Source organism: Callithrix jacchus, chromosome 5 (genome assembly GCF_049354715.1).
Source record: "Callithrix jacchus isolate 240 chromosome 5, calJac240_pri, whole genome shotgun sequence".
Classification (NCBI taxonomy): Eukaryota; Metazoa; Chordata; class Mammalia; order Primates; family Cebidae; genus Callithrix; species Callithrix jacchus.
The window spans coordinates 105,383,187-105,406,086 of NC_133506.1; the positions used below are offsets into that span (position 1 = coordinate 105,383,187).

A 22,900-nucleotide genomic window follows, 5' to 3' on the forward strand; every position below is an offset into this window, starting at 1 on the left:
TCGAGGCTGTAGTGAGCTGTGATTGTGTCACTGCACTCCCACCTGGATGACAGAGTAAGTCCCTGTCTCAAAAAAAAAAGTATGAAGCATATATCTGTATGGATGTCGGTCAGATCTGCTGAGTTTATTAACTTTTTTTTTTTTGCTTTTGCCAGGATTGAAGAGTTCTTCCATGGATGTGAAGAACAGGTTATATTCTATTCTGCTTGACATATCTACAAAATTGGCAGCCAAGATGTGATGCCAGAATCCTTACAGTTAGTAGTGACAGTTGGTATGCCTGCAAGCAGTGAGGAGAAAACATCTTAATTTTCAAGTTTATCAGGTTGAATTCATAGTGCTGGCACTTGGAAAATCTTGCTTTGACTTATAAATGAAACAAACTGATACAAAAACCAAAAACAGAGAGTAAGTATGAAATAATGTCACATGCTTTTTTCTAACAGTGATCACATTTTCAAAGAAAGGAGAAAATGGAAAACATTGCACTGAAATGATTAGTGTTCTAACCAGATATAACTAAGCAATCATTTCAGAAAAATAAATCTGACATTTCATCTAGCATTACGAAACATATCAGGTCAGGGTGTTGCTCACCCTATACCTGTTGGATTTGAATGGATAAACTGGACTATTTTTGACCAACAATAACAATTTCATATGATTCAACTAACACAAAATATTACCAGATATCAAAAAACTGAAATGTATTCAAAATACAGAGCATGATTTCAAATGGTAAGTCAGTTCCTTCATACTAAGACCACATACACATGTGCATAATTTCTCACAAAATGTAAACCAGCAGGCATTCCTTCTGCCAGGCACAAATGACTACATCACTATGTCACTAACTTCAGGATCCATGAACTTCAAAAACCTTTTATTCAACCTTCTATTATCTATTATAATATTTAAAAAAGGAGAGTTTAAAAGAATGCTACTTTTATATCTCTGCTTCTTGAGAAGATGACAGGTTGAGTTAAAAAAGAATAGGGGCAGGTTAATTAACTCTAATTAACTGAAAATTTCAGGGCAAAACACATAAAGCTCTATCTACCTCTACTATTTTCCATTTACTCTTGTGCAGAAATGCTTTCCCTTTCTTTAATATCTTTTAAACATAAAAGACTGGAAAATTTTAAACATAGGATTTTTATAAAGTGATTAAAACAGCCATTTTGCAGAGAATACGTTTTGTCAAGCTTTCGTTTAGCAAAGTAAATTCTTAGCGAAAATATATTTTTCACTCCATGAATAATGCAGTTTTTTTTCTTTAGAGAAAACAATGTGAAAACCAGGCCAACCTTTTACATTTTTCTTTGGAAAATAATTCCTGAACCTGAAGCTCTAACAATATAGCTTCAAAAATTCAGAAGCAATACATACCACCTTATAATATGGTTTTTGCTTTGCTCTAGCAGAAATCCTCTGAAGTCTCAATCCCCAGCATAATGTCTCCCAGATGTCTCAACTAGTTGCCATGCCAACTAAAGCAGCTTAAATTAAATGAGGGTCTGAAAAGGCACCTGCATCACTCCAGGTCTGTTGCACATTAAATAAAGCTCTCTTGACAGGGACTCAGAGGTGCCATTAACTTTAACAGCATCTATCTGATTATTGTTTCTAAGAAATTTAATGAAGGTCTCCAAACAAGGGTGAAAACAGGGTGTTCCTTCCCTCTCCTGGTCTTTCTAAATGGGACAGCCACTCCAACAGCTGGTGCACCCACTGGGTCAATGAATTTGCTATGGCCCTTTAAGTTACCACTGGATGAAGATAAACTACAGGACCAAAGTTAAGGCTTTCAGGAGAATAGGAGCATATTAACCATCTCTGCTATTTAAATGTGCCATTAAAAATATGATTGTTAGAAACACACTGTGCATGGTATGCCAACCTCAAAGTGATTTGAACAGCCCTACTATAAAACAAATGGCTGCTGATTGCAGCAATTAGTTAAGCAGCTCAATGAAATATGGATTTAAATGTACTGATTGGCTTCAAAAAAACCCTGAATGATGCAATATATTGGCAGTGGAGTTGGGGAGGGAGGTAGCTCTGATGTCTCAGGTGTCCAAGAGAAAACAATGTCTCTGTATTGTTTTAAAGAGTTAATCTTTAAAAGCTTCTTTACTGCTTTCTCACGTTAGTCACTGGAGAACATCACTTAAAAGAAGCATAAGGCCGGGCATGGTGGCTCACGCCTGTAATCCCAGCACTTTGGGAGGCCGAGGCGGGTGGATCACGAGGTCAAGAGATCGAGACCATCCTGGTCAACATGGTGAAACCCCGTCTCTACTAAAAATACAAAAAATTAGCTGGGCATGGTGGCGCGTGCCTGTAATCCCAGCTACTCAGGAGGCTGAGGCAGGAGAATTGCCTGAACCCAGGAGGCAGAGGTTGCACTGAGCCAAGAACACACCATTGCACTCCAGCCTGGGTAACAAGAGTGAAACTCCATCTCAAAAAAAAAAAAAGAAGCACAAATTTGAACTAGAGAGGTTATATCCTTTACCCAAGGTCACAATGCCAGTTAGTAAAAAGCCAAGACTAGCTCAGGTTTCTCTAGTGCTCATTCCATTCCTACCGAGCTGTTTCCCGTGGAAACTTGCCTTTACAGGTCTGCTATTCCAATTTCTTAGCCAAATATCACCACCATATGCAGGTTACTATGAAATACAAAACAGTTGAATTATTCTTAATTATGGGCAATGAGAAGAAGAAAAGGAGAAAGGATGTTAATGTTTATTTGAAGCTACTATGTGCCACTGTATATGTGATCTCATTTAATCCTCATAACACCTACTTTATAACTACTGTATTTCCATTTAAGAAATAAGCACACTGAGGCTGGGAGAGGTTAAGCTGCTCCACAGTTTGGTTTCAAATCTAGATTGTAATGATTCTAGTCTGACCCTTTCCATGAAGTTGCATTACCTCAATTTGTTTACTATTAAAAGAGAAAATGAAATACATGAGACTGCCATTACTCGAATGTTGCAAAAACCAGGTTTCAAGCAAAATCAGAAAATCAATATTGTATTACATAATGTAGTATTCCTTTCTTTGCCATGTTTTTTCCAAGTGAGAAGTCCCTGCACTGTCTTCATTCTTCAATAAATTTTGAATAGAAGCATGTACAAGATGCTAATTTAGGTATTAGAAATGCAGTGGCGTACAAGATAGCCCACCGCTTTCACTGAGAAACTCAACAGCCTAACAAGGGAGACAGACAATTAAACAAAGCAACCGCAGTTCACTCAAAGATTACAACACTGTTACAGCTATTCATCTCATAAAGCTCCTTAGGTTCTGCTTTTGAACGGAATCAGCCAGACTTGCCATCATGGAGCCACCAGGAATAAGAGCAACAAACTTGCACAACAAAGATATATTGTTCTAAACAGATAAATCTCTAAATTTATGAGAATTACTAATTTCCAATAACTAAAGAGATTTCAACACATGAGAAACTGTCAACAAAAAGCTTTCTTCACCACCTACAAATTTCTGAATTAGATGTGCAAACTAATTGGCAATTTATCTATACTGTATAAAAAACATACACTCATATTTGGTTTCCTAAAATGGTTCATCCTGAAAAAAATTTCTTTAAGCCAGACACAGTGGCTCACACCTGTAATCCCAGCACTTTGGGAGGCCAAGGCAGGAAAATCGCTTATGGGTCAGGCGTTCGAGACCAGCCTGGGCAGCATAAAGAGATCCTGTCTCTACAAAAAAATGTAAAAATTAGCTGGGTGTGATGGGGTGTGCCTATATTCCCAACTACTTGTGCCTGAGGTGGAAGGATTGTTTGAGCCCAGGAGTTTAAGGCTGCAGTGAGCCCTGATTGCCACTGTACTCTAGCCTTGGTGACAGAGCAAGACCCTGTCTCAAAAAAAAAAACAACATTTTAAAATAAACAACATGAAAAGTAATACAAATAAAACGAACATTTACTAAGTGCTCAGTATGTGCCAGACACTTCTTTAAGTACCTTATGTGAACTATTTCTATGAATCCTCACAAAACAAGTAGCAGGTTATGCAAAAGAATGAATTTTTCTCTTTTTGAGGTTTAGTCTTTCCTTTTGGAAGAAAATGAATCCAAAGACACATGAAGTAACTGCTCAATCCACTTAAGTACTTTTATTCATTTCTTCCAGCACCTGAATTTTTAGTCTTAGTTCTATCACTGACAGAACACAACCACAAATAAGAAATAATCCCACGGTTGCAGATGATTTATCTCAGTTTGCTGAAAAGTATTTATGAGCCAACTTTGTGCCACTTTTAATATAGGTAACATACATAGGTCACCTCATTTAATCCTCATAATAACTTGTGGCTATTTCCACATAACAAGTTTAAACTGCTAGTGAAGAAATTTCTGGCTGACAGGACAAATAATGATATCCTTTTGGCCAATGACTGAAAAGAGAAAAGGTTAAAAAAATCAAGAGGCAAATTTTGCTACTTCACCATCTTTGTCTTAGTGTCTCCTTCCACCTCCTGAGTATTCACTTCCTTCAAGTCTTTTTCCTCTTACCCTTCTTTAGTCAAATTATAAAAATAATCTTGACAATACAAGAAACATTTTCCCTGTATTTATGAATCATATATGCTTAAATAGCTTCATATCCCCTTGTATTTATTTGAGTGCATGAGAAGTAAAAAGTTAGCATATATGTGTGTGTATGTATAAATGTGTATAAATGTTTGTCTGCACGTTTATTAAAGAGAAAAAGAACTCCTGGCTACTTTTTTCTGTGTGGTGGGGTACTGGGCCTGGACTAGCAGCCTTTTCCAGAATTTTTTTTAAGTCTAAATTAGATATTGCTGGAAATATAGGAGAGGCCTTTGATGGGAGATCAAAATTAAAAATGTAAGTTTCGGAATCATTAGGTACAGTAAAAAATAATTAACAATTTCTGCTTTCTACTAAATGAAACACTTTCTACTAAATGAAATAACAATTTCTACTTTCTACTAAATGAAATATACCACCTTGAGGTATTTATTTGCATTTGGTTACAATCTTCTTTTTATTAGTTCATCTTTAAAAACTTTTTTTCCATTTCTTTCCTTCTTTTATTTAAAAAAACTGGTTATTAAAATTATGGAATTGTGTCACCACTAATGGGTTTTTAATTCAACTTTATCGACATGACATTCTTCAGAATAATGCAATCAGTGTCAGCAGCTGAATTGTTAGTACATAGTGCCCAAATATAATAAGCAGAACATCCTGCTAGATTCCCACAAAGTTTGCCAAGGAAGAAAATGTTTTCATGGAGGACAGAATTTAAGGCAAGAAAAAACAAGAAATAAGACACCTTCTGAAGATCAAGGAAAGCAGGTGGGAACATATTAGAGATATCAAAAAGGCAGAGAACAGAGAGGAGTGCTTAGGATTAAAAATAAGCCTGTACAATTTTCTCTGATGCAAAAAAGATTATGGGCAAGAAGACCAGGAAACTAATCTAGAGCCTGGTAGCCAACTACACCTCAGTGATAAGCCTCTCCTGACCTCTTGCTCCAATTAAAGCAGATCTGTACCATGATCAATATTTGTTTAACCCATCTCTATGATGCTGCATCTATTTTAGGAAGTAACTTAAGAATGCATGATAATCAGCCCCACACCAGAAATCTTGACTACTCCAACTGTCAAAGTAATTCTTCAAAAAAGCTGCACAGTCATCACAGAAACAAAAGCTGACATCAAATTCTGACCTTTAATTATAAATAAGATGATTGAGTATGTTTCTGTTTTTAGGAAGTCATGATTACTTAGGCAGTCTCAGAGGCTGCAGGACTGGTGCCAACAACATCTTTGTTTAATCATCATCATTACCATCAATAAATACTGACTGGGTACTAAGTGTGTGTAGAGAGCATGTTAACTCATTGACAAGATGTGGAAAAAGGATGGATGAATGCAAGGCAACAGCCAAGAGGTTGGAAAAAGACTGACGACTGACATTGACATGTAAAAATCAAGGAGAGAGGACAATAAGGCACAAAAAGATTTTAATGTAAATGAACAAAGAAGCTTGACTGAAAAGCTGCTGAAATTTACAATTTTCTGTGTTAGGCATCCAGCTTAAATTTATTTTCCCTTACCTACTCCTAATTACTGTAAGAAGTTAAGTCTCATTATGGGTTTCCAATATACAGATGAGCAAAGAGATTTAGAGAAGTAAAGAAACTAGTCAAAGGTCCTAGCTAGTGTGCAGCAGAGGTGGCACCAGATCACAGCCCTTATTCTTGTACTCTGTCCTTCAAAAGATGAAGTAAACTTCAAAAATAGAAAATTAAAGAAATAGGTAAGAACAAAACAATTCTACTTCAGAAGGGAGAAGGCCTGGAAATTGATTTTTAAAATGAGGAGTAACAGGTTCAGCAGTGGGAGGCAGTGTGGTATAGGCTTTGGAATCAAAATGGCCAGGGTTAGAATTTTGACTCTGCCACTTAGTAGCCTGATAACATTAGGCAATTTAAAAAACTTATCTGAGTCCGTTTCTGCACTTGTAAAATAGGTACAGGGACACCTATTATACAGGGTTACTGCTACAATTTAGAATCATATGTAAATGCCTGGCACACAGGAAATAGGAATTAGGTGGTAGCTACTATCATTGTCGTCATCATCATCGTTAAATGAAGGAAGAGGGAAAATGAGCTTTTTTAGAACATCAATACATGCTAGGTGGTGTGCCAAATGTCCTACATACATTAATTCATTTATTCCTTAAAATAACTCTGTAAGAATATCATTTCCATTATCACTGAGGAAACTGAGGCTTAGGGAGAAGTATCAAATAACATTTTGAAGGTCAAAAAGCTAGTAAGTGGAGAAAAAAATCAGGATTTGAACTCAGGGCTGGCTGGTATCAAAGTCCATGGCCTTTTTCAAAATGTATGATTTCGTCTCTATTTCTTCCCAAAATTTCTCCCCAGGGGAAAAAAAAAAAAAGCAAAACATTATAAGGAACAAAGAAACTGGTAACCACTCAAAAAAACTCCTTTTGGCTGGGTGTTGTGGCTCACACCTGTAATCCCAGAACTTTGAGAGGCTGAGGTAGGCAGATAGCCTGAGGTCAGGAGTTCAAGACCAGCCTGGCCAAAATGATGAAACCTTGTATCTACTAAAAAATACAAAAATTAGCCAGGTGTGATTGTAAGTACTCAGAAGGCTGAGGCAGAAGAATCTGAACTCTGGAGGCGGAGGCTGCAGTGAGCCAAGATCATGACACTACACTCTAGCCTGGGCAATGGAGTAAGGGTTTGTCTCAAAAAAAAAAAAAAAGAAGAAGAAGAAGAAGAAAAAACCCTCCTCCTTTAAGCCACTGTGATCTCAAAAGGAAAGACTAGGTAATCTCAAAAGGATATCACCACTGAAGGAGAAAAACTTTATTCACTTTTTTTTTTTTGAGACGGAGTTTCGCTCGTTACCCAGGCTGGAGCGCAACGGGGAGATTTAGGCTCACCGCAACCTCCGCCTCCTGGGTTCAGGCAATTCTCCTGCTGCAGCCTCCTGAGTAGCTGGGATTACAGGCACATGCCACCAGGCCCAGCTAATTTTTTTTTTGTATTTTTAGTAGAGCCGGGGTTTCACCGTGTTGACCAGGATGGTCTCGATCTCTTGACCTCGTGATCCACCCGCCTCGGCCTCCCAAAGTGCTGGGATTACAGGCTTGAGCCACCGCGCTTGGCCTATTCACTTTTTATTAATGTGGTCTCATGCAGGGTTTTAAACCTTCAGGGTTTTTGGCATCAAAAAACATGTCCATGACAGTCACATTCCTTTAGAGTTTACTCATTCACTTATGTAAGGATAAAAGGCCCTTTCTTAGACCAAGAAAGGTTTTGTACAGGACAGATTATTTTTGACAGATGGGAACTTGAGGGAGATTTTGGAAAGATGGGAACTTGAGGGAACAATTAAATGTACTAGTTTCTGTGAGACCTCTGAGAATCTCCACTAGGGTAACTCCTGCTTTTGGTAAAGGGTTAGTAACCTGAAGGGTTTCTTAGTCTTGAACTCAGGGTGGTAAATATTATCCATCAAATTAATATTCTTCATATTTAATCCTAACTACAGATAAAGATTAATATCCTATAACTAACAGTCCTCATATTCCCCCAATATAAAAGCACACATTACAAACCCCAAAACTTTGCTTATTCATGCAAATCGTATTTTCTTTGGGGAAAAAAATAATGCCACTTCAACCTGATCCTATTTTCTACCATCTGGTTCTCTTGCCACCTCTAAGTAACATATCAGTACGAGGAAAACTATCAATTAAACATGTAACTTTTAAACCCACTGCCAAAGGTACAATTCAATATTCTTAATATTTAATAATGACAGGCACAGAATATGCACAGAACAAAACAATACAAGTAGCACAAAAATAAACTGTACTCTGGGGCTAAAACCCAGATTGTGCTAGTATGCTATAGGTTTATTAAGTTTCCTGAGGTACTGCTCTCAACAAATTGGGATGATAGCAGGAGACTCAGCTGGTCTATGAAGTGTCTAAAAGCCCCACTGATTCCCCATATCCTCCAATTATGGCAAGTCTGATATATTTAGTGGCTTCTGAGATCTCTAGGTCTCCACCTAACACATGCCTCCTGGAGTCTAGCAACCTTAAAAAATAAAGTCAAAACAGTGGGACATGACAAAAAAGATCAAATAAATTCAGTTCCAAAAGCATCGCTAGGCTCTCACCTGAATTACATATGTCACGAGGCTAATAATCATAAGGTTAACCAGAAGGTTAAGCAGTTCAGAAGAATGATAATGGGGTTACCAGGCTTTTCAGAAGCTCAAATTAAGTGTGGCTTTGTTGTTATTCAATATTACCCTCTAACAGTTGGGAGCACTGACAGCATTTCATTCCCACCAGCTGGGAAGTTTTAGAGATATATTTATTTTTTAATGGAGAAGTGAAAAGACTAGATTTAAGCTTTAGATTTTTTTTTGGGGGGGGGGGCTTCACCTGGAACACAGGTGTTTCAAAGAGCTAGTGTGAACAAGTTATTCCAACTATAGTGACTCTCTTCAAAGCAGAGGGGAAAAAAATCCAGCTACCGAGTTCGAACTTTACATGATTCTTTAAAACAATCTCAGGATTTGCTATACACTAAAGCCTAAGTAATCTTTATGTAGACAGGAAGGCCTTTTAAATGAACTGAAGGAGAAATATAAGATATTTAATTGGTTTATCTGAGTTGGGAAAAGAAAAAAGAAACTCATTGTATCAAATTATTTCCTAAAGAATGAATATGGAAAGAAAGCTTTGGAAACCCTATTTTAATTCCTAAACTCTCTTTATTGATTTCAGCTAATGGAAACTTAATACACTACAGGGCATAGGAAGGTGAGTGGTTCTTGGGATCTCAGGCTGAAGGAGAAAATTATGTCGTATATGAATGGAGGTCAATTTTCCACCTTCCCATGTTCAGGTCTGCCAATATAGTCTATGACTTATATTTTTCACACCTTTCAGGAAAAAAAAGGAAAAATAAAGCTGATTCATTACACAGCATTTAGAGAGTCAATAAGAACTGGGAGAATTTACAAAGTATTATAAATAAATGCTTACTGCTGACAAGGTGCTGTGCAAATATGTCATAATAAAGCACTGCTGAATAGGCACTTTTAATAATAGCTAACCATTCTGGACAGCTCAAGTTGTGTGTATGTGTGAAAAGTTGTGATACTGTCTTATGTAAAAAACGATCAGGTTCAGAAGCCTTTGCCATCTAGAGTTCAGAATGATAGTGGGCTGGCTTCGCTGCTCAACTGAAGTCTGAGAACATATTTAATGTTCCAAGTGCAATGAGCTACTGATGCTGTATGTTCAAATGATGTGTTAAACACTTTCAGACAGCAAAATAATTTAATTTGTTTATCTGAGCTGGGAAAAGAAAATAGAAATGTGTTGTATCAAATTATTTCCTACAGAATGAATATAGACAGAAAGCATTGGAAACCCTATTTTAATTCCTAAACTCTCTTTACTGATTTCAGATAACAGAAACTTAATCATTCATTTTTCATTTAATATTGAACAGAAACTAAGGCTAAGCTAGATTATAAAAAAAAGAAATCTTACAATATTAAATATTTATTGAGTAGGTCCCATTTTGGTCAAAGGCTCTACAATCCTTTTTTAAAAGTTATCATCTTTGGCCAGGCACAATGGCTAAGGCCTATAATCCCAGCACTTTGAGAAGCCAAGGCGGTGGATCACGAGGTCAGGAGATTGAGACCATCCTGACCAACATGGTGAAACCCTGTCTCTATTAAAAATACAAAAATTAGCTGGGCATGGTGGCGTGTGCCTGTAGTCCTAGCTACTCAGGAGGCTGAGGCAGGTGAATTGCCTTAACTCAGGAGGCGGAGGTTGCAGTGAGCCAAGATCACACCACTGTACTCCAGCCTGGGCAACAGAGCCAGTCTCCATCTCAAAAAAAAAAAAGTTTTCATCTTCAATGTGATATATATTGGAACAAATATGAGTCACGTGACTTTTCCAAAAGACACAGTAAATTTGGTTTAATAAACTGCAGTACCTAGCTACCCAAGCCCCTCAAGCCATAGATTCTCTTATATGACAGTTACAACATGCTTAAGCAATAACATGCTTAGGCACCTTAGGCATGAATTCTGAAATCTTTCCATTCCTGTTTGAAAAAAGAATCTACAGCCATAAATGTGTGAGACTTAATAAAATCTCTCTGCTCACATTTATTTTTTCTTCCAAAATCAGGTGCACAGGAGAAGGAAATTTCAACCTAGTACTCAGATATATAAAACTGGCTGATCTGAAAGAAGAGTGAGGGCATTGAATAGTGTAGATAATGACAATCTGGTTTACAGATATGCTTGATTTCAAACAATGCTTTCCACATGAAAGAAAAATAGCAATGTGTCACAGAAAGAATTGTGTTCTCTTGTAACAAATGGTCAGCCTTTAATCATTTTCTTTACCACAAAAAGCATGGGAGCCTTTGCAACTAGAAAAAATCAGTGTGCTTCAATTAGAATCACTGACCTTTTCTGAGGCATGCCTGTGCTTCTCTACAGAAATCAATGGAATAAAAGGTTATGTTGCTAAAATGTTTGAATAAGACAATCTCTTTCCCAGGCAAAGGCAAATTCCTTTTTTTTTTTTTTAAGTAACAAATCTGTTGTATAGAATGTCAAAAATTAAAACTACCTCAGTTGTAATTTAAAACTGACTTAAAAAAAAAATCAATCCAATCACCAGAAAAAAAAAAAAGAGAAAAGCTGGAAAGCTATCATTCTACATACTCTGTTATAGTCCAGAAGGTTCTACCTGATGAGTCTTTTTAACTAAGGCTATAACCATGTATGTAATAAAACAAGAAGAGCATTCTAGAGGAAAATGATGTTATTTCGAACTTCAGCTCTCTCTTTTACAAAGTGCTCTGGAGAAGGCAAGGCAAGCTCTATGTCTATGAAATGTAGGTGGTAGAGACCGGTGATTAATCTTGCATCATCATAACCCTCCAAATTAAATGCACATGTACAGAAACCAGAGATTAAGAGCTGAGGAATAGAAGCCAAAATGACTGGAATAGTCATTGTTTTTTGGAATATAAAAAACCATATTTGAAAGAGGAGCCTCTACATAGACTAGGAACATTTTACTGCATCAATTTCTTCATTCATGAAGAGAAAGGGTGAATTCTTCAATTACCTCTTAATGCATTTCGAAGGTAAGGGATGAACATATCAGTCACATAAACTGCAACCTCCCTCTTACTGCCAATACAATGAATATTAACACTTTCTCCGAAAGACAATAAGCCCTCAAATTAGACCCAAGTAACCTTTCCATAACAGGTCTGAAAAATTTACTTCCATGTCCAGACAATTTGGTGTCAAATGTCCTTCTGCCCAATAGAATTTGAGAGCATTTACTCCAGTCTGATCTATTGTCAAGCTGCAGGAATAATGTCACTAAAACCTGAGAGCAGACTGCTACCAGTGTTATAAGCAACTGCAGCAGCATTATAAATGGAGGGCAAGTCTCTGAACATACCAATCTACATATGCTAGTCCTCACCTACCCAGTGTTACCCATCACCATTGTAGCTCATCTGTGCCTGGAGATTTTTTCTTAGACGGAGTCTTGCTCTGTGGCCCAAGCTAGAGGTTGGAGAAAGGGAATGCAACAAACATTATCATGAAAAAACATCTGGGAAGATGTCAAGCATCATTCTGTTCTCCTTTCACAACAGTCACTGTCTCTCAGCTCCAAGAATCAGGTCCTTGTTATGGTATTTTTTAAAAATTGTGGTAAAATGCACATAAAATTTATCATTTAATCATGTTTCAGTGTGCAATTCAGTGGTATAAAGCACATTCACAATGTTGTGTAACCATCAGCACTATCCATTTACAGAACCTTTTCATTATCAAATAGAATCTCCTTGTTAAGTTTTTAAAGGACGCTTCTGATTCTGTTATTTTTCATCACAAAAATCTTTCATTGGGGCCCAATGTCAACTGAATAAAGACCAAATTCCTTAGTTCAACATTCGAAATCCCCCATGACTTGGCCCCACCTAGTTTCTCATTATTTCTGCATGACAAACTCTGGCCAACTCTAGATGATTTACTACTCCCTAATTATGCTCCTGATACTTACTCCCGCCATCTGGAATATCTATCCTCTTCTATGTTACTGTCCAAATACTTCTCATCCATCAATGCTCATCTGAAATGTCTTTTCTCCATGCAGTTTCCTTATCATTTATTCTGCCTGAAGTAATCTCTCCTTCTGAAATGTCTTTTCTCCATGCAGTTTCCTTATCATTTATTCAGCCTGAAGTAATCTCTCCTTTTTTTTTTTTTTTTTTTTTGAGACGGAGTTTCACTCGTTTCCCAGGCTGGAGTGTAATGGCGCCATCTCAGTTCACCGCAACCTCCGCCTCCTGGGTTCAGGCAATTCTCCTGCCTCAGCCTCCTGAGTAGCTGGGATTACAGGCACGTGCCACCATGCCCAGCTAATTTTTTTGGTATTTTTAGTAGAGACAGGGCTTCACCATGTTGACCAGGATGGTCTCGATCTCTTGACCTCGTGATCCACCCGCCTGGGCCTCCCAAAGTGCTGGGATTACAGGCTTGAGCCACCGCGCCCGGCTGTAATATTTCCTTTTAAAGTCCCACACCACCCGACTATATTCTTTTGGCACATTCTACCACACGTTAGTTATCCCTTTATATCTTATCTTTCCCCCATTAACTGTAGTATCTTCCTTGAAGGAAAGCATTGAGAGACAGCAGAGCACGGTTGGTTGAGAGCACTCCTGGACCACTGGACTATACAATATGGGTTCAAATCACAGCTCTGTTATTTCTAAGTGACCTTGGACAAGTTATTTACCTCTCTGAACTACAGTTTCTTCATCTACAAATTGGAGATACGAATAAAGTGTTTAGGATAGTGCCTGAACATACTACTTTTTTTTTTTTTTTTTTTTTTTGAGACAGTCTCACTTCATTGCCAGGCGCCAGGCTGGAGTGCAGTGGCATGATCTCGGCTCACTGCAACCTCCGCCTCCTGGGTTCAAGCAATTCTTCTGCCACAGCCTCCCGAGTAGCTGGGACTACAGGCATGCGCCACCACGCCCAGCTAATTTTTATATTTTTAGTAGAGACAGGGTTTCATCATGTTGACCAGGATGGTCTCAATCTCTTGACCTTGTGATCCGCCCGCCTTGGCCTCCCAAAGTGCTGGGATTACAGGTGTGAGCCACTGTGCCCAGCCAAGGTGAGCCACTGTGCCCAGCCAAGGTGTGAGCCGCTGTGCCCAGCCAACATATTACATTAAAAAAACATTAAATAAATTAACAAGTCATCTTTGTATTCATCCCAGAGGTTAGTACAAGGTAACATACACAGCCATGGTAAAGGTTTGGCTGAATGAATAAGCAAGGCTAACCAGATACTGACAAAAATGGTGGTTAAGTCAGGAACTTATCTGTTCCTGAATTGTTCTATCAACATTTCTTTGGTTTTTCCTTTCTCTAAATTTCTGTCCTAGTCTTCAGAGATAAGCAGAAAGGATCAGTGATAGCGGGTAAGCGTTAAGTTTTTGTTTTAAATCATCAAATGTGGGAGAACGATCCAAGATGGCCGATCGCTAACATCCTGGGATTGCAGCTCTCAGGAAAGGCGCGGAGAACTAGAGGACGCCACACTTTCAGACAAAGTCTGGTCGCTCACGGAGCAGAAGATCCCCCAGTGGTGGAAACACACGAGTCACCAGCGGGACTCTCGTGGTCGGCGCAGCGGTTCCGCCGGCACCTCAACGCGGCAGCGCTCGACGCAGAGTAAACGAGACCGGTTCACCTTCTGACCGAGGTTTGGAGCCCCGGGAAGGCAGAGTAGCCTACTACGGAAACAAGAAGGAAGCCCGACAGGAGAATCCTGGGCAGAAAAGCACCATCAGTTTTAACGCCGCTGCTCTGGCCCTGGGAACTAACAACCTGGACGTCCACTCAAGAGACCTAATCTGAAAGTTGGTAATTTCAAAGATGACAGGAGGATAAATTTACAATGACGGGAAGAAACCAGCGTAAAAAAGCTGAGAATACTCAAAGTCAGAATGCCTCTCCCTCTAAAGATGATCACAGTTCCACATCAACAATGGAACAAGGCTTGATGGAGAACGAGCGCCTCCTGATGACAGAATCACTCTTCAAGGAATGGATAATAACAAACTTCGGTGAGTTAAAAGAACATGTTGTAGCCCAACGTAAAGAAACTAGGAACTTTGAAAAAAGGTTTGATGAAATCCTATTGAGAATAGACAACTTAGAGAGGAGTATGAGTGAATTAATGGAACTGAAGAATACAATACAGGAACTCTGAGAAGTATGCACAGGTTTAAACACTCGAATTGTTCAAACAGAAGAAGGGATATCAGGTCAAAGTCCAACTTAATGAAATAAAAAGTGAAGAAAAGATTAGAGAGAAAAGGATAAAAAGGAATAAGCAAAGTCTCCAAGAAATGTGGGACTATGTGAAAAGACCAAATTTACGTTTGATAGGTGTACCTGAATGCGACGGAGAGAATGAATCCAAGCTGGAAAATACCCTTCAGGATATTATTCAGGAAAATTTTCCTAAACTAGCAAAGCAGGTCAACATTCAACTCCAGGTAATACAGAGAACACCACAAAGATATTCCTCAAGAAGAGCAACCCCAAGGCACATAATCGTTAGATTCACCAGGGTTGAAACGAAGGAGAGGATACTAAGGGCAGCCAGAGAGAAAGGTCAGATTACCCACAAAGGCAAGCCTATCAGACTTACAGCAGATCTCTCGGCAGAAACTCTACAGGCCAGAAGAGAGTGGGGGCCAATATTCAACATCCTCAAAGAACAGAACCTTCAGCCCAGAATTTCATATCCAGCCAAACTAAGCTTCACAACTGAAGGAAAAATAAAATCTTTTAGGAACAAGCAAGAACTCAGAGATTTTATTACCACCAGGCCTGCTTTACAAGAGCTTCTGAAAGAAGCATTACACACAGAAAGAAACAACCAGTATTAGCCTTTCTAAAAATACACCAAAAAGTAAAGAGCACCAACATAAAGAAGAATTTACACCAACAAATGGATAAAACAGCCAGTCAACATCAAATGGCAGTAACCCTAAATTTAAATTGACTGAATTCCCAATCAAAAGACACAGCCAAAACCCAACGGCATGTTACATCCAGACCTGTTTCACATGCAAGGATACACAAAGACTCAAAACAAAGGGATGGAGAAAGATTTACCAACCAAATGGAGAGCAAAAATAAATAATAAATAAATAAAAAGCAGGAGTTGCAATTCTTGTATCGGATAAAATAGATTTTAAAGCAACAAAGATATAGTGGTAAAAGGATCAATGCTAACGATCCTAACACCCAGATAGGAGACTTAGATTCAATGAGACAGAAAATTAATAAGGATATCAAGGACTCGAACTCAGATCCAGAACAAGTAAACTTAATAAATATTTATAGAGCTCTCCACTTCAAATACACAAAATATACATTCTTGTCAATACCACATCACACCTACCCATTAGTTTAAATGAAACATTGATTGGCCATTATTAATACCCAATTTTTTTCAAAATAAAGCAATATTTCCATTTACTCTCCCTCTTTCCCTTCCTTTCTTCCTCTCCTTTACTTATTTTTTTTTTTCTTTCCTTCTCTCAAAAAAAAAGAAATCAACTTGTAAACCTCTAGATCCAGGTGGGCAATGTCTCTTTCATTGCTTGATTTCCTTTCTTCCCTTCCCTCCCTCCCTCCCCGCTTCCTCCCTTCCTTCCTTCCTTCATCCCTTCCTTCCTCCCTACCGTCCTTATTCCCTTCCTTCCTGCCTTCCTCCCCCCCACCAAAAAAAAAAAAAATCATCAAATGTTTTTCTAGTAATTCAGTGGCAAACCGAAATGGGAAAGAGTAAAAATCAGAACCCCCCAGTGCTCTCAGGATATCTTGGTCCTTTTCTGTTTTTTTTTTTTTTTTTGGAGGGAAAAGGAGTCTCACTCTATCACAAGGCTGGAGTGTAGTGGCACAATCACTGCAACCTTTGCCTCCTGCATTCTAGAGATTATCCCGCCTCAGCCTCCTGAGTAGCTGATATTACTGGCACGTGCTACCAAACCCAGCTAATTTTTGTATTTTTAATAGAGACAGGGTTTTGCCTGTTGAACAAGCAGATCTCAGGCTCCTGACCTCATGCAGTCCACCTGAGTCAGCCTCCCAAAGTGCTGGGATTACAGGTGTGGGCCACCATGCCTGGGCCAGTTCTTTTCTATTACCATACTTTCCAACCTATATTATTGTCATTATTTATGTGATTGTATCTTCCACTAGATTTTACACCTGGACCAGAAATCATCTATTGGTTCATTTAACAAATACTTATTTTGTACCTACTCTATGTCAGGAACTGTTCTAAGTGCTGGTAATGTAACAATGATGGATCTGGAAACACAGTTGATGCTTATGTTTATGGAATAAATGAATAGGAAGTTCTTATAATATGGGAATCTTCAAAGCTCCCAGCATATAGATTTCTAGTCCTTAAAGGTACCATTATTGAAGAAACAGTATGCTTACATATGCATATATGCATGTTGTTTCCATTGTTCTTAGTTTTTCAATGACTCCTAAGATTCCCTGAGGGTTATAGAGCTGTTTCAAAGCACTAGAGACTTACTGGCTGAAATGGACACATTGGTTTCCTCACTGCCTTTATGACAAGATTCCTATTTAAAACATTGCCTGCACAAGCCAAACCTATCATCCAAACAGGGACACTTCTGAGAGTGAGAACTTCACAGTAATTGTACCAGAACATCAAGTAAAATCTGAGACTGTCCCAACAAACCAATGTGCACAGACACTCCACTAGACTTCTCATTTCCACTGGGTTTAGAATGTAATTGCTTCTAGCACAGAAGACTCACACCACCCATATTCGTCTTCATAAAATACTAAGTTATGCTTCAAGTTAAAACTAAGCTTTTCCCAAAGCAAACCAAATTTTTATTTCCAACCCTGTAGGTATCTGGTGCTTTCTGGGAAGGGGCCTGTTAATGCGCATTGTAGAGCATCCAAAATCCTGACTGCAGCATAATAAATTCCGTTTTCTAATCAAACAATTAGAACTGTTTTCTCTTGACTTAAATTTCAGTAGGCTCAAAGTAATTAAGTGCCAAACTGTTTTCATACAGATTTCCAAATAGAAACTCACAGTATAAAATGAACAATGTAATCCTTTAAAAGCTAAAACATCAGCTAAGAAAAGTATATAATCTTTAAAATTATTAAATAATATATTTCCTAGATTGACAAACACTATGAAGACAAAAAGTTAAAAGATACAGAGGTCATGATAGAAGTTATTCTCCTTCAACATCTGACTTGTCCTACATCTGTTCAACCCTGTAGGCAGATTTATAAAAACTTATAGTCTCGAAACTGACTTTTTTAAGTTGCTTCAAGTAGTTATCTAAAAATGCATGGTGTTTCAAAACCCACACTAAATTTTTGGTGAGCACTGATGTAAGAATTTTATTACAGTTTCAGTCTCTTTTAGGAAATAGATGATTAACTGCAGGATACTATATACTGATAATCTTACTATATATTTGATTACATCAAAATGCACATAGAACTCTAATTTCCTAAAATTGTATTAACTACTATATTAGGTTTAAAAGCACCTGCTGATTTAAAATGTTTGTCTATCAAAACTTGAATATGTGATACATAACCCAGCTTTTCTATTCTTAGAAAAAGTGTAATGATATGTACAGTGGATGAATACTTATGATTCTTTTCCCTCACAACTTAATATAAAAATATGTATTTCTGACTTGATGTACTGACCCATTCAACTAAATATTAAAAATCCCATTAGATGCGCGATATACTAATAACTTGCCCAAAACAACAGAACTTCATACAGATCTCCAAATTCGTTTCTTAAAAGCATAATTCCATGATCACTTATTTAAAATTCAAAATACCTACTCTAAAGTCTGTAGACATAATAATCCTCCAAATTAAAAATCATCTAAAACCATTTGTAATGCATGTGCCATATTTCTGAGATACTACAGAGGGAGCTACTGACATAGATAATAAAGTATGCTGAATTCATGCAGTAACTTAAGGTCCTATTAATCTTTAATCTTTTTATGTTTTAGGTAATAGGTTTTTTATTTTTCAAGGAGAAAAATGAGAGTAAGGAAACTGAAGGTTTTTTTTTTTTGCTTTGGCTACAGCAAATTTATTTGTATTAAAAACACATGGCTAGGTGTGCTGGCTCACGCCTATAATCCCAGCACTTTGGGAGGCCAAGGTGGGCAGACCACCTGAGGTCAGAAGTTTGAGACCAGGCTGGCCAACATGGTGAAACATGGTCTGTACCAAAATACAAAATTAGCTGGGCATGGTCGCGTGCTCCTGTAATCCCAGCTACTTGGGAGGCTGAGGCAGGAGAATCTCTTGAACCCAGGAGGTGGAAGCTCCAGTGAACAGAGATTGCACCATTGCATTCCAGCCTGGGCAACAAAGAGCAAAACTCCATCTTAAAACAAAACAAAACAAAACAAAACAAAACAAAACAAACAAAAAAACACAGGACACAGAAAACTTCCCATTTAGGACATTAAAAGTATCAGCAGCAAAGGCAGAGCATATATGTAACTAAGGTATTTCTTACATTTTCATTTAATAGTTGTTCTATAATACAACTTTTTAGTATCTTATATTACAAGCTAAATCATTCCTTCCTAAAAAGCTTTTTTTTTTTTTTGAGACGGAGTTTCGCTCTTGTTACCCAGGCTGGAGTGCAATGGCGCGATCTCGGCTCACCGCAATCTCCGCCTCCTGGGTTCAGGCGATTCTCCTGCCTCAGTCGCCTGAGTAGCTGGGATTACAGGCACGCGCCACTATGCCCAGCTAATTTTTTGTATTTTTAGTAGAGACGGGGTTTCACCATGTTGACCAGGATGGTCTCGATCTCTTGACCTCATTCGTGATCCACCTGCCTCGGCCTCCCAAAGTGCTGGGATTACAGGCGTGAGCCACCGCACCCGGCTCTAAAAAGTTTTTATAATCCTGTGGCCACTATAGATATGATTCACTTTTATGTTAAAAGAATTCAGTTTTTTCCAGTTGACACCACTGCTTACCTTTTTTCTATGCATGATTCTACATATAGCTAAGAATTACAAGGCAGAAAACAGAAGCCTCCTGAAGATTTAGGTTTGAAAGATTGGATTTTTCCATCTGTAGTCAGCTGATTACTGTGCGAGTAAGGTGTCAATTTTTTAACCTGAAGCTAAAAAATTAAGTGATATAAGATGAAATAAAGTAAAACATTTAAGTAAACGGTATACCAGAGGGTTCCATGAATATTTTATGACAAAGTCTCTTTACTTAAACAGCTGTAAACAATTTTGAGAAGGAAAATTTCATAGAAACATCCTAACTAATAAAATGGGTTGAAATTTGCTACCAACAGCTCCTATGCCACCTATACCACTCATGGTTTTAAACCATAACTATGCTAACTCTCCCTCTGTTCTTTAAGTATGTGGAAATAATGATGAATCAGATATCTCCTAGACTCAATTAAATTATGCCTCATTAATAAGTGATTGAAAACTTTTATCTTAAGCACATACAGAGTTTTCAAACCAAGTACCAAAATTAATGCCTGATATAGACAATATGTGGGCAGAAAATTGATATAATGAATTAATTAAGTGTTCAACGAAGAGAACCTAAATATATGTGGCATTTATTCAATATACCCATATTCACCAATTATCTTACATGGAAATGTTCTTTCCTCACATAGGGCCTATGTGCAGCAGTGGGGTTAACTCAGCAGACCTGAGCCATCCAAATGCTGCACATTCCAAAAGTCTTCGGGACCGGTCCCTGACTTCTAGGAAGTAACCTTTGGGCCACTGCAATATCCACCTGATAACAGTATCTTAGTATACCTGGGGATTTGGCCATGCCAGATAGTTTATGCTAACGGTATGATTTATGGTAAATATCTGTCTGCCTGGGGCCTCAGGCTATGCTATATTAGTTTGATCTCTGGAGGGGAAGGGAAAAAGGAGGGCTGGAGACTCAGTAGCTAAGTCATATGGATGCTCCATGCCTATGTGACTGACTCACAATAAAAACCCTTAACACCAAGGCTCAGGTAAACTTCCCTGGTTGGCAACACTTGCCCATGTTGCCATATATATCACTGCTGGAGAATTATCCCAAAGGACAAAGGGATCCTCATGCCAGGCCCTTTAAATTGTTTTCCTTTCTTGATTTTAGTCTGTATCTTTTTGCTACAATAAACTGTAACCATGAGAACAACACTTTTCTGGGTCCTATGAGTTCTTCTAGTCAATCACTGGACCTGAGGGTGGTCTTGGGAACCCCTGACACAAGCTAAAATATAGCAAAATTCATATTTAATAAAGAAAATTTCTTCTAATTTCAAGGTTTGGTTTCAGCAATTTCATTTCCAAAGAGACAGAAACAGCACTACACACTAATGGGAATGCTTTCTACTATATGGATTTCCTTCCCACCAACTAAAAAGAATAAAGAGGGATGTCTCCTGGCCAGGTATAAGAAGGTACTTCTGCTGAATAAAACAAGTGGTGATCCATTCCCACCAGCTCTCTCCTTTTCTCCAATGAGGACCCAGGTAATCTTCAGATAGTCTATGAAATGAAATCATTAATGCCTTCTCAGTTGCTACGGCTGACCTACAATTGAGGAGAAAAGAACTTTCTCAATTCTTCTACCCTTAGGTTAATTTTGTACTTTTAAAGTAAGGGTTTGTCAGAACCATCTGGCCAGGCTCCAAGTTTCAGCTATACAAAGACATTCTTGTCAGCCAGGAACCAGTCAAGGGACAGTCTTTTCTTTGGAATGTGCAGATCTGGAGTACCCCAAGTCCACTGAGCTAACCCTTCACTGAATAAAAGGATTAACTTCATAAAGGATTTGTGGATTAAAATATAACCAAGGATTACAGTTTACCCTGAATATCCAAGGGGGATTGGTTCCAGGGCCCCCGAGGATATAAAAATCTGTAGATGCTCAAGTCCCTTATATAAAATAATGTGGTACTTGCATATAGCCTGCATATAACCCTCTGTATATTTTAAATCATTTCTAAATTATTTATAATGCATAATAAAATATAAATACTATATAAATAGTTGTTATATTGGTTTTTAATTTGTATCACTTTTTTGGGGGAAGGGGTGTAGGGACTGTCCCCCAGACTATAGTGCAGTGGTGTGATCACAGCTTACTGCAGCCTCAACCTCCCAGGCTCAGCTGATCCTTCTGCCTCAGCCTCTTGAGGAGCTGGGACTACAGGCATATGCCATTACACCCAGTTAATTTTTCTTATTTTTGGTAGAGACAAGGTCTTGCTATGTTGCCTAGACTGGTCTCCAACTCCTAAGCTAAAGCAATCTGCCCACCCTGCCTCAGCCTCTCAAAGTGCTGGGAATACAGGTGTGAGCCACTATGCCCAGCTATATTATTTTATTTTTTCCAAATATTTTCCATCCATGGATGCAATTTCACATCTATGAAGGCTGACTAGCATTCAAGAGCTTTTGGTTTATCAGATCAAAACATCCCACCAGTGTTGATCAGTGACAATTCTATTATTATACAAGGTTTCCCAAATCCTTAGCCAGCTTAGTCTTAATTATTACTATTTTCTAAGGAAGTTATGAAAGATAGTGGAATGAAAACTGATGACACTTTGCCCAGGAATGTCAGAGAGGTTAATTTATGTCTCAATTTTTTTCATGCACTGTCCCAGGAGCTATTACCATTATGCATTATTTTGTTATTACAATGGAGCTATCACCAGCCATTATTTTATAGTTCATTATTATTCACAATATCTAACTTACTATTTTTAAACATTAACAGGAGTAACAGGAGAATATTAAGGCCTCTATCCTGAGAATCACATAGGTAAGGGCTGAAAGCAAGACTACATAGTCAGAATGCCTGAAACCAAATCTCCATCCTGACACTTAATAGCTCTGTAATCTTGGTCAAGTTTCTTACCTTTTGTGCCTCAATTTCATCTTCTGTAACAAGGGAATAATCATAATAACTTCTCCAGAGAATTTTTGTAGGGGTTAAATAAACTTATATGTGTAAAGAGCTTAGAATTGTGCCTGGGATCTGATAAAAACTATGTAAGTATTGGCTATTATGTCAGTATCATCACTAGCACCACCATCATTCTAAGGAATATAAGACAGCTTAATTTA

The 22,900-nt window shown here is 38.0% G+C and overlaps 1 protein-coding gene and 1 long non-coding RNA gene across 3 annotated transcripts in view; one reads left to right on the forward strand and one right to left on the reverse strand.

The window, feature by feature from the left end:
- Window positions 1–13,106, forward strand: part of LOC103793208 (uncharacterized) — a 39,250-nt gene extending 26,144 nt beyond the window's left edge. Inside the window, exon 5 of the long non-coding RNA XR_004743406.3 lies at window positions 156–13,106. This is a non-coding gene — a long non-coding RNA (uncharacterized LOC103793208). The remainder of the gene's footprint in view (window positions 1–155) is intronic.
- NLK (nemo like kinase) overlaps window positions 1–22,900 on the reverse strand; it is a 170,457-nt gene that overhangs the window by 43,769 nt on the left and 103,788 nt on the right. The gene's annotated exons all lie outside the window — the stretch shown is intronic.